Source organism: Poecile atricapillus, chromosome 2 (assembly GCF_030490865.1).
Source record: "Poecile atricapillus isolate bPoeAtr1 chromosome 2, bPoeAtr1.hap1, whole genome shotgun sequence".
In the NCBI taxonomy this organism is placed as follows: Eukaryota; Metazoa; Chordata; class Aves; order Passeriformes; family Paridae; genus Poecile; species Poecile atricapillus.
This window is the reverse complement of record NC_081250.1, coordinates 93,494,653-93,508,120: the sequence shown is the minus strand read 5'-3', so window position 1 is coordinate 93,508,120 and position 13,468 is coordinate 93,494,653.

Here is a 13,468-nt window from a genome sequence, read left to right as displayed (position 1 = left end):
TTTCATCATAATCATGACTATATAACCACTACATCTGCACAGAAAAACTGTACACTGTAAGTGCAGCAAGACCACTGCACCTGACAGGTGATCTGTGCTATACACAGCAGAATTGCAGTGAGACTGTGGGAAACAGGACCCCTTCAATGTTTAGGTGTGGAAACTGGTGGGTTTTATTTTACCCAGCAGAGCTGGCAGGGACACAGACCAACAGTATGCTTACAGGTTCAGCAGACAGCAGGAGAGATGGCTTGCCACAGAGTCCATTCTGATGGATTTAAGGGATAAAGTCCTTGGGTCTCTTTAATGGACTCAGAATCTCAGGATTATGGGCTGGAAGGAGGTCACTGATGAACTAGAAAATGAGACAACCTCTGATTTCCCCCACTGCCACTGCAGTTTGTTCTGCTCTGAGTGTTTGCCATATCCATGCTTGCATGAAGATTTGCGTGCAATGTCTGTCCAGGATTACCCTTATTCAGATGGCATGACGGTCCAGTGCTCTGGTCTGGCAAGATGAGGGAGAAGCACTGGAGACCCACACTTTGTGCAGAATGGATAAAGTGAGATAAACTAATGAGGATGTAAGTTAAAAAAGGAAAAGGAAAAAAAACAAATATCCAGAAAGAGCAGAAAGAAAAGGAATAACAAGAGACTGGGCAGAGAAAAGAAGGACCAGAGTGGACAAAGAGAAGCAGCTGTGAAGGAAGTAAGAGCAGATAAAAACACCTTGGGAGACTGAAATATCCAGCTCCAAAGATCTGGGCTGAGACTGAACATGAGCTCATTTCACAGTAGACTCCAACAGCAGGAAACTCCTCATGCCAATGTGCAAGGGGAATGGTGGTGAGTGGCATCAGGGGAAGCACTAATTTTACTCACCATTTGGGAGGTGGGAGATGGCACAGGGCAAGGGGATGCAAACAGCTTCAGAAGAACACTCCCAGGAGAAGGGAAAGTGACTAGAAAACTCCCCCGTTCTCCATCTTTCATCCATGAATATTGATGAACTTCTCTTCGGCTCTGTCCTGGTCTTTTCAGTGAAAGAATCCTGCTACCTTTCTCATAGTGGCAGAAATAATTAAAAAGGGAATCAACTTTAGAGGAACATAAACATACACCAAAAGTCTGTCTCTTTAATGATATCCACTCCATACTTCACTGGCAGGCATTCTGCTAATCTAATACCTGTTAATTCTATTTCTAATTAGGGCTATAGCTCACCAGAGGCTGTTTTATACTTAATTTGTTGGGGTTTTATTATATGGCTCAACAGTCAGCCAACCACTGTATGCATCATGTGATCCTGGTTGAGATCTTTCAGGCATTACTGCACACTGAGGCCCTTGGAGAGAACGTGCCACTACAATTTGTGAGTCACGCGTTCTTGCTCTGCCTAGGTCTTGTCATGTGTGTGCTTGTCAGGATTCATCTCCATCTCCATTACCCCTGGGGCAGAAGTCATAGTTTGTTTCTGCTCACTTGTCTGATTTTTAGCAGATCATATTCCCATCTCCAGAACCTTAAGCAAGTGCCATCTTTGTAGAATTTAAGGTGGAATTCTAAGTGGTAATTTAATTCAACTCAAACCCATCTTCTAATTGACAGGAAATATCCTCAGTTCAACCATTTTCCAAGGTTGATGTAGACTGCTATACAAAGAAAAATAATTAAACTAAAAGCATTCTTCATGGCAACCAAAATGAAAACTAATTTTCTTAAGCGTTTTTCTTGTAATTCTGTCATTTTAAAAATACTTTATTTAAAGAGTTTGAAATTAAGATCTCAGGCAAGTTTTAATTGTTTGAAACACATATCTGAGGGACATACATTCATTAATTCCATTTTTGCCAGGAAGGATTGAAACCAAGTTATGCACCAGTTAAATAATTACCTGGGAAATTATAAGGACAAAAATAAGAGGACACAGAGAAGCAAAGTCCATGGGGCTTTATTGACCAGAACAGAATACAGGCCAATGAAGAAACATTTTATTAAGACACTGGAATGTAGACCAGGAGACTGACCAAACTTTGTTTTGCCTCTAGAATGTCACTGCCAGGTAAACAAGTGTATTAGAGCATCATTGACTCCAAACTGGTGAGCAAAGAAGGTCACCAACAGCTGTTAAATAGTAAACCTCATCCTCCATCTCCGTGGGGGCCAAGAAGGATGACACACAAAAGTTGTTCAGCCACACACTGAGAGTGTTGGTAGCACTTGTTGTGTCATCCTAAACACCACATCTCTTCCAGAGAACCACTGTCCTTCTTATCTGAATCCACAAAGGGCTTAACAGTCACACAAGCAACTCCTGTGACTGGGAATTGCAGATCTTATAGAAACAATATAATGGAACTTCTTGCTTATCTCCAGATAGCAGGAAATTACCTCAGAAAATTCCTCCTTTCTCCACTGTCATCTGGTAGGGTTTTACTGGAAGAATGGAGCATACAAATGAGGGTAACAGTGGCTTTTGTGGAAAACCTTAAGACACCATACATTAAATAAAAATAATAAATAAAATAATAAAGAATTTATAAATCCATATAATCCATATATGAAGGTAAATAACCAAGTCAGCCCATCTAGCCATATATCTAATAGCTTTAAAGATGTGACCTAGCTTCAGCCAGCTCAAAAGAGCTGTTGGTCTGGATCTGGTTTTATCTACAGAAGTAGGCTAAGTCAGATAATCTTCTGTGGTATTCCAGTGGGAAAACTACAGGAATCAGAGTTCCTAGACTGGGAAGTTCATGGAAAAGTGAAACAAGGAAGCTGGACTTCTACCCACTGCATGTGTAGCTGCACAAGTCACAGCTGGCAATTCAGAAGTGAGGTCAAGTTATCCTCTGTCAGCCATGGAAGATTACTTGTTCCAGGAATAAATTAGCTAGGCACAAGGTAATGTGTTATTTCTTGTCCACCCTGAAAAAGAAATGAATCAGCATATATCAGCTGAAAAGGTTCTTCCTTTCCCATGGTAGAACACAAAGCCCAGCAAAACAGACAACCCAAACTTTATCAGCAAAACCTCACAGAATGGAAGAAGCCTCAGGCTCTGAGGGGACTTATATTGGAGATTTGGTAAAACTATACTTTTCTTCATATACCCAGGCAGGTCTATGTAGATCTCTAGAAGGGAAGACCTTGTATGGAAGAATAAAATAGAGAGGATAGATTTGCACAATGCATATTGAAATCATGCGTGTTGGTGTTACCCTGTGCAAGGCAGGCATAATAAACTTCTCTGAGAGACAGTGAACACAGAATCATAGAATCATAAAATGGCCTGGGTTAGAATGGACATTAAATATCATGTAGTTTCAACACCCCTGCCATGGGCAGGGACACCTTCCACTAGACCACGTTGCTCAGAGCTCCATCTAACCTGGCCTTCACAACTTCTCTGGGCAACCTGTTCCAGTGCCTCATCACCCTCACAATAACAAATTTCTTCCTAAGATCTAATCTAAATCTGCACTCTTTCAGTTTAAAACCATTCCCCCATGTCCCATCACTAAATGCTTATGTAAAAGGTGTTTCTCCATCTTTCTTGTAGGCTCCCTTCAGGTATTGGAAGGCGGAAATTAGGTTGCCCCAAAGCACATGCATGATGGTAATGTCCATTGGGAGTCTTCAGACAGAGCTTGGATTCTTGACCAGTAAGTCTCTAGCCCAGGGACTGCTGGAGATTAGAAGGAAGGACGTAACAAGGGAGGAGTCACTCCAGAAATGGCCCGTTCCTGAGTTCTTCTGCAGGGATGTGATGCTGGCTCATCAGAGAAAAAGTGCTAGGCTGCATAGAACTTCTCCACAGACAGAGCAGCTTTTCTGCTCTCTAGTCACCTATCACCTGTATTCCTTCCTGATTTCAGGTGCATTTCCATGCAGTGCTACCATCCCTGGACTCCTTAAGAAGGATTGCAAGCATCAAGGGATATTACTGCTGATGCGATCATCAATAGCTGCTGCTGGAAACCCATGCAGAAATATGTGCTGTGCACAGGGAAGCAGACAGCAACAACACCAGCTCTCCTTCCCTCTCTCTCTTCCCCCACCTGTAATTGAATAAGTCCCACTATGTCCTATCAGGATAGTTCCATTCCTTGGGGAAGGGGTTAGCAATAACAAGCCATGCCTTAGCTGCAGTGTGCCACCCCATATGTGTAAAAACCAGTATGTGCAGGTAGACATCTGATTTTAGCCAAGATTTTTTGAATGGGCAAGAATGAGGGATAAGAGAAAATCCATGTGCACAGGCTGACCAAAATAACAATGTTTTTCTTTATCTAATTTTGGGGCTAATTTTCTTCTCAGAAGGGACAGAGAAGTCAGATTACGGAAGCACCTCAGTCCTTTTAAGACAAGCCACAGCCTTGCACCTTTGAGGAGTGAGGCCTCCTGTAGTCCCAAGAATTTTGTAGTGACATTTATATACAAATCACCAAGTCAGGGTCAAGCCAGACCTGACAGGAGTAGCCAGAGTCAAACACATTCTCATGATCAGCAGGCAAGACCATAGTGACAGGTCCCATGTCAAGCTAGGAGCAGGGGCCATGGCCAGGTGTGACTGAAACACAGCTGGAGCTACAGCAGAACTCAGCAGAGACTGTGCTGCATTGGAGCCCCTGAGCAGAACAGGTGGGTGAAGGCCCTATGGAAGTTTAATAAGAGCAGCTAAGGTTCATTAATGCACTCAGGACCCCGACACAATTTTTCTAGGACATATACAACAGGAGAGGTGAAAAAGTACCATGGAAGTTTGGCCTGAGCCAGGGGTTACCCAGCAAAATAAGAAACCCCAGCTGTTCCAGTGTGATCCATGCCACAGGAGTGTCAGACTCAGATGTTTCCTGTCTCATCCTTTTGCCCCAGAACACCTGAAAAACAGGCAAATAATGGTTAGCACCAATCTGCAGGGGCCATGCCCAAGAGAAGAGGCAGCCACCCAATGTGACATTTGCTTTCCTTACATCCAGAAGAGCCAGCAACAAACAAACTCTTAAGGGAGGTTAGGAGGAGCATTAAAGGATTTGAGTTGCAATAGATTTTTAAAGCAAGCATGATAAAATTTAGCGGGAGGGAGGGAGGGAGGGAGGGAGGGAGGGAGGGAGGGAGGGAGGGAGGGAGGGAGGGAGGGAGGGAGGGAGGGAGGGAGGGAGGAAAGAAGGAAGGAAGGAAGGAAGGAAGGAAGGAAGGAAGGAAGGAAGGAAGGAAGGAAGGAAGGAAGGAAGGAAGGAAGGAAGGAAGGAAGGAAGGAAGGAAGGAAGGAAGGAAGGAAGGAAGGAAGGAAGGAAGGAAGGAAGGAAGGAAGGAAGGAAGGAAGGAAGGAAGGAAGGAAGGAAGGAAGGAAGGAAGGAAGGAAGGAATTGCATAAGTACCATTTCATGGGAAAACAAGTTAAGAGGAAAAAATACCTATTACATGATAATCACTCTAATTAATCTTTACATTAATCTTTACATACTGGTTGTAAAATCTCTATTAGAAAAAGCAAAAACAGAAAAAAAGATGTTTTAGGGGATATTTAAAATGTAAGATACTAATATTTTGTATTTTCTTGAAACAAATAGATCAAGCTGTCTGTATTGAATAGCTTATGCCTCATTTGCAAGGCAGAAGAGCATTAAAAAAGTTTTGAATCTTGCACAAGATCAGAGTGAGAGTCCATTGCAGGGTTCATAACAATACCTGAGCCTTAATACCTAAAACTACTAAAAGATAAATTTTATAACTTTATTCAATTGCTCTTTCCATAACAGAACAAGGAGAGAGATAATAACAGGGCTATCAGTTCGTCACATTTGTCAAAACAGAAGAGCAGACAGCTACTTTTTGAAATCTTCATGTATCAGAGAAGATACAAATAATTCCTTTATTTTTTATATGTGTTATTTGCCAATAAAAGAATAATGTGAAAGAGCATAATTGTTGGATGTTTCTTCAGGTTTCACCTCCAAACTCTACTACTTTCCTCCTTCCCTACTTCCAAAACATATTTTAAAAAATACGGCTGGAAGCATTCTCAGAAGTCAGCTTAGTTTCTCCTTTTAACCCACGTCTAGACATAACTGAGAAATACTTGCCTAAAACAACAGCAACTATCTCCCTTAATGATGGAGATTTACAGCTTTCTCAGGCAATATAATTCAGTGCTAGGGTACCCTTTCATACTTTACCCCTTGATTTGCCCATGAATCTCCTTTACTGCAGTTTAGATCCATTATCTTTTGTCTTACGCACTGTGAATGCTTTGACAACAAGCTATTACTTCCCAGCAAGCGCTTGCATACCTAAGAAATATTTCTTCTGCCTTCCTTTGGAGTTCTCTTTTTCAGACTAAATAAACCTAATTCTGCTTTTGTTTTCCTTGCTGATCACAGTTTCCAGTTATTCTTTTTAATCTCTGCAGAGTACATCCATTTGGACCACATATTTCTGAAGTATGGTATCCAAAACTGTATGGAACAATCCAGCTGAGACTTCAATTCATCCACATTTTGACATCTCCAGATGTTTTCTTTTGGCTTGATTTAATCTTGTGCAAGCTCTGTCAGTATATAAGGATGTGAATATTTGGGAAAAAATAAGGCACCAAATTAAAAACTGGAGGATTAAAGCATACAATACCGGAGTTTGAGGGACCCAAACTGTGAGAAGTGAACAGAATTACGGTGCTAGAAGTTGTTATTATTAGGAATAACAAGAAGTTCATACAGGAAATATACAACCTTATTTGTGCCTGATTGGTGCCCTACATTACTATGAGCATTCTAGATGGCCATAAGATCCTTTGGAATTCAAAGACTCACCAGGCGCCTCTCTCCTTATAACCTCAGATCCAGTTCCTTAGAGAAGATTGTCCCCAGTGTGATAATACTTGCAAATTTTCTTCAAATAAAAGTCCATCAGTGAATCGCTGAAATTTGTTCCTCATGCTATGCAAGCCAGCCCAGTGTGACCTTTCCAGGAGCAGAACAATTGTGCAAGCCCCATATACTTATTTCATATAGATATGACATAGTAAAGAAACCATCTCTGCAAATAAGAGGATGAAGACTGAATACCTGGATTGCTGTTTTCCAGATGTAGTTTCAGCAAGTCTCTGAAAAATTGTGAGAATTGTTTTTTCTTGACAAGACTGTCATCGATTCTCCTTCAATACAACTCAGATTTGATCTAGATGGAATGCGTTCCACAGCACAGCCCTGACTCCTGAAACTCTAGTTATTTACATTACTTTTCAACCTCACTGAAAGTTGCTGCTCAGGAAGAATTGCAGACAGGATTATGACCAGCCACACAAGTGGAGCTAAAAATAGAAGGGGTTCTGTTAGCAAGGAAATTTTATAAAGCACATGAAGCCATATCAGTGCATTTGTGAATGGCCTGGTGTCCTAGTTTAGGGCAAATTAGGGAGGAAGACTCCAAATGGGGATTTCCCTAGGGAAATGCCCCTCCTCACTTTCTGGTCCGGGAAAAGAAAGAAAAAAAAATTCTTTGGAGAGAAGTGGAAAAAACTGTTTATTTAACAGAAATTGAGTAATATTAAATAATAATAAAACTTCTTGCTGTTCGATGGGATGGCAAGTCTAGGAAGAAAAGTCTTTTTCATGTGGTGAACGGCTCGCTCAGTTTCTTATCAGTCCCTCCGGCGCTGGAAAGTGCCAAAGCTCAGGCCCCGGTGGGCCACAGGCGTGAGCTCTCGGGGTTTGGCTGGGTGTTCAGTCCAGAGCAGGCTTGCACAGATCTAGGAAAAAAGGGAAAAACAAAGGTCTAGGGAACTCTTCTGCCTCAGCTAGCTAAAACTAACTAAAAGCCAGGGAGAAGCTCTGTCCCACTGTTTGTCTGTGCTTCAGACACCACAGTCCAGGAGCGAGATGTGTGGGAGTTATATTTTCTTTAACACAAACTGCGGCTTTTTCTACCCTCTTCTCTTGCTCTCAGAGCCAGTCTTAAAGGTGCAGAACTTAATATATAACATAAACTAGACGATTGGGGATACCAGTATTATAAAGTCACTCCAGGACACCTGGTTTTCAAAATTATCTATATCTAGTCACCACTGGATACATATTAATCTTATTCCAACACAGAATCTATGTTTGAAGACCCCTTTCTGTAGGCTCTGGGCAGCATATGTGATTCATAGGTCTATGATAATTTCATAATACTCTGCTAACTTCATGAGAGTGCTCCAGCTACAGTCCCTGGCGGCCAGCTCCAGGATTTTCAGGACCTTCTGTGATGGGGAACTTTGCAGCTTTCAGAGCATCCTTCCTCCAAAAGCCTTCAGACTTATAGTTTTGGGGAACCTCAGACTCTAATAACGAACCCAAAATTTGGCAATATGCATGCCATGTGGGTCTCCCATGAACCTGAGTGATGAGTTATCTCCTTTACCAGGAATCCAGCAACTCAGACAGGAATTCTACTGGACACCTGAGTTACAAAGTAATGAAAAATACTTGTGAAATACTCACCCTCACCTAAATATTAATTGATCAAACCATATTTGATCAAACTTCAGCTTAACTTTGAAAGAGGTACATTTGCCCTCAAAAGAGGCAATACATACAGATACATATATAGTTGCTTTTCAGAGGTTGTCTTTTCCCAGCAGCAGCAGGATCATGTCCAGGCAGGCTACAGTTACCAGTGACCAACATGGGACTCCAATGAGACAGACTTTTGCTCAGGAAACCATTTATTCAGCACACAAACAAACTCAGCCTAGATCCAGAGATAGAGAGCCCCAAACAGAGGCAGGGTGATGGGTTTTGACAGAACCAGGGTGGAGTTTAAGGTTGGGAACTAGTATGGACAGAGTAAGGGAGAAACCCCAGAAGCTCAAACCCAATCAAAACCCCTGGGCTGCCACCCCATGAGGGGTCAAGGATGGAGCTTCTTCCCAGGCTCACAGGGCTCATCTCCCGAGGCAGAGGGATGGAATTAATTCCATTCCCTGACTTTAAAGACACACCTCTCACTTTAACAAAGCTTATCTGAAACTAAATATTTGCCTCCCTGGGTGGGGGGCACCTCACAGCCAAGTGTTCTCTTTGCCTCATTAGAGTGATAGAGGGCTGCTGGGAAATGAGAATTATTCATAATTCCATTATTCCAACAGCATAGTGCCCTAATTTTCTGAGTTTTCAAACATTGCAGGAAACACAGCTGTAATGAAAGTTAATATATTTACGACTGTGTTGAACTTTGTCTCTATAAAATCCATGGCTGTTCAATGTAGCGTAGTTCCATTCATCTTCCATGGTGGTGTTGGAGTCTGAGATACAGAGTGTGTGCCCTTGTTTCTGGTACTTAGTTCTAAGATCCAGAAAATCACCGAATTTCATATAATGTGAAATTAATGAGCATGGTGATACATGAAAACAAATGTTAAAGTTAGATAGAAAAAGCTAAAAGTGTAAGTGTGTAGATTAGAGTTTTCTTAAGTCACTGGGTGAAAAAGGTAGTTTAGAGACCAGAAGACAAGGTGGAGGATTTAGGGTGTTGTCCCTTGTCTTTCTTCTTTCTTCTACATGTTCTTCTTCTAGAGGTTTTTGGATAATAGTAAGTGATTGGTTAGAAAATGCTGCAGTGCAGCACATAGACGATGGGTCATTGGGTCATCAAGAAAAATAATATACATGTCTATTATTAATTGGGTAAAAATAAGTATAAAGATAAAAGAGCGACAATTTTTGGGGCCATTTTGTGCTATCAAACACAAAGTGAGTCACAAGACTTGTTGTACCATCAGAAGAAAGAAATGTACCAGATTGCAGTGATTTAAACTTGTGCAGCCAGTCTGGAGAGACCTGCCAAGTTTTGTGATGACCTTCTAATAAACACGAGAAACAAGAATCTAGCGAGCTCGAGAGTTTTCTTCAAGCCAGAGAACTAAGATAAGCAGGGCTCCCCACGAGGGAAGATCCCAAAAGAATTCAGTCCAAAGGAGACTGAGAAATCCAGGAAGAGAAAGAAAAATACAGAAGAAATGCAGCAGAATCAGAGAAACAGAAAAAGGATTTTTTAGAGAAAAGTTACAGGTGGTTTTGAACAACAACAAAAAACTATTGAACTTCCAGTGTCTTGTGTGCCATGTCTTCCAGTTTCTTCTAAAATCTCTTTCCATAGCAACAGACTTTTTCCCCAGCCAAGGATTAAAACAGTTAAACGTACCTCTGTTAGGTATGAAACAGCCTTTGGTGAGCTATAGACCTGATTAGAAATATAATTAAGAGGAGTTAGATTGGCAGAATGCCTGCCAGTGAAATATGGAGGGGATATCATTAAAGACACGCTTTTGCTGTGGTTTATGTTCCTCTGAAGTTGATTCCCTTTTAAATTTGCCACTATGAGAAAGCTAGCAGTGTTCTTCACCAAAAGGACCAGGACAGAGCTGCAGAGAGGTTAATCAGTCTTCATGAGTGACAGACAGACAACAGGAGAGTTTTCTACTAGTCACTTTCTCTCCTCCTGGAAGTGTTATTCTGAAGCTGTTTGCATCCCCTCACCCTGTGCCTTCTCCCACCTCCCAGAAAAGTTAGTGCCACCACTCATGTCACTGTCACCAGCATTCACATGGACACACAGAATTTACTGAAGTGAGCTACCACCAGCCTCATACCAGATCCCTGAAGCTGGGTATTTCTTCATTCACATGGCAAATTCCTGGCAAATTCATCTACACACATCAATCCAACTCCATCTAGAAATTTGATCTACAAAACTGTAATGTTTTATGTCTCACATCATCACAAGTTTTCCTTTCCTTTTGCCTCAAATGATTTTTGAAGACCTTCAAGGTCCAAGTGGAATGCGAAACTGAATTCTACAATTTGATTCCTGCAGACTAGAAATGTCTTTTTTTTTCATTATGTCTGCTAAGCTAAAGATGCAAAAGATATCAAGTTCCATTGGGGCATTCTTCTACAAGAGAAACTGTTCAGTCATCAGTAGATGAGAAGGTGGTTTCCTACAATAGTTCCCATTTAAAAGCCTTTTGGACTCTTAACATTTTATGTTATGTGAAACAGATCCTTCCACTTCCCTACAGCTTCATATGTCTTCTCCAGAACACGTGTTCAGGTAGTCATCCTGACTACACCAATACCAGAAACCAGTACATCCATATAGACATGACCCTCTAATCATGGCCTCCAGTCAGAGACCCACACTAGGGAGGTGGTGGCAAACAAAAGTGAGTACACCAAAACCATTAAGCAAAGCAAATCTGATGATAAAACATGCATCAGCTAGACCTACACAATTGCATGTATTCCTATCACAGGACAGAAGAAATTGTGCAGGACAGTAGAAAGAAGGAGCAGTGGGCAAGCAGTTGATGCACAGAGGCAGTGTTGGGAGTTACATGAGCAAGGTGATTTGATTCAGGCCTTTCATCTACATGCCTGTGCGAGGTAGGGTGTTGCCCTGAAAACTCAGCTTCTGAGCTTGCTAACATAGTTTTCTAAAGACCTTCCCAGGACAGTAACTATAAACATAGATATGTGTACATTCTTTCTGTTACACGTCTTGTGATGGGCATCTCTCAAGGCCAGTGCAGTGAGAAAGTGTTATCCTGACCATCCAATCCCTGGCCATGGTCAGAAGCCTATAAATCCTGGGAAGAAAAATAAACTCTCTCTTCTTTTCGCCACACCTCGACCTGTGTCCGTGTGATCTATTCACCTTCAGCGGCAATATCTGGTGAACCCCTACGTGTCTTGCATGTGACGGTTACAGGGTACTGTCTAGCCTGTGGCTATGGCTGTTTTTGGGCTCTCTCCTACGGAGGGCCTGGTTATGGAACTATGGTGTGCGGTGTTTGATCAGAGAGGGATTGATGTTTCGTATGCTGACTTTCAGCGACTGTGTGAGTATGGGAGAATTGAGGAGTTTTTCCCTGTGGTTGAGGCAATATTTTCAAAGTCAGCTTGGGACGCTTTAGGTGATTCCCTGCTCGAGGCTCTGCTGGTCAATTATGAGCCCCAGCTGGTCCGGCTGCTGGGGATCTAGTGAAGGTGCGGTGGCGCTCTGAGGAGCTGCGCGTCCTCTTCTGCCAGATCAAGAGCTGCTTCCTCTGCCCTGGGTGAGAGGTCTGGCTCTGGCTCCGGCTGTGGGAGTGGGGCGGGGCTCTCCCTCTCCCCTGGTGGCACGGAGCTGGGGGGCGGCTGTGTCTCGGGTCCTGAGGTCGGCTCCCCCGGGATCGCCAAGGCCCCCGGCGGGTTGAACGGGGGCGCCGTGGGACCGGTGGGCATAACGCCGCCTCAGCCGGCACCCCGGCGGTGGAAGCCTGAGGAGGGGTCGCCTCCTTCGTGTGCCCTCTCGGCGCAGACCGAATAGGGGGGTGCTTGAACGGGGGGCGCTGCCGCCTCTGGGGTCGGTCCCATGTCCCTGCTGCGGCTGGGCCGTGCCATACCCCGTGGTGGGGGATGGGACAGGCCCAGGCTCCGCGCCGGCGGCCACGCACACTGTTCCAGTGGACGAGCAGCTGGCGCCGCTTCTTGGACCTCTTGCCCCTGAAGAAATGCTGTTAGGGGCGATTCCGAGCATTGTTCCCCCCACGCCAGATTGGTGGGGCGTGGGGATGGGTGCTGCGAGTCGTGTGGACACCGGGCCAGGTTCTGCCGGCCCCATGCTGTGGGTTTCCCCTCCTGCGAGCGCAGGTTGTCCCCTGGCAGCAGAGCAGGATAATGTCGTGGCTTCACGGGCTGTGCCTCTACTGGTGCCTCGGTTCCCCCCGGCACTGGAGGCGGGTCATACCGAGCTGCCTCCAACCCACCCCGCCTCGGGTTCCCGGGCAGCGCCCAAGCCTGTGGCTGGAGGCGGCCCTCCCCAGTCGCCTCCTGCAGCCGCGGCAGACCAAGGTCCTGCACTGGTTACCATTGGCTCGGGTGGTGCTGCCGCAGGGGCAAAGCTGGTGGCCTCCATGGACAAAGGGTCCCAGGCTGCTGGAGCCTCTTCGGCTGGCCTGTGGACTTTGTCCTCTTGTCAAATGACTGTGAAGCTGAGCATATCAGGCATTCCATGTGCTTCCGAATGCTTTGGTCTGGTGGGTGAGGGCATGAGTGCTCTTCTGTTGGCGTGGTTGAATGCCACTGCTCAGGGCATCATTGTTCACCTAGGGGACGTTGATCTGGATTTCCTGGGGTGCATTTCTGCCATGGGTTCCACACTCACCCCTCCTGTTCCTATCCCTGCTCACCTTGTGCCTTTTGAGTCTTGAGCTGAGAACCAGCTGCAGGGAGACGGTGGCTTCGGGTTCCCTGGACCTCCCTGGGTTCATGGACTGCTGTTCTGACAGCCAGGGATCATCCTGAACGCGTCTACACCCTGTCCATCCTTGGTGAGATGCTGTCAGAGATTCTCTTCCATGGGTTTTTGGCACTGGCATGGACATCACGATTGTCTGGTTTGCTGATGGGCCCCCAGAGTGACCCTTGGACCCGATGCTGAC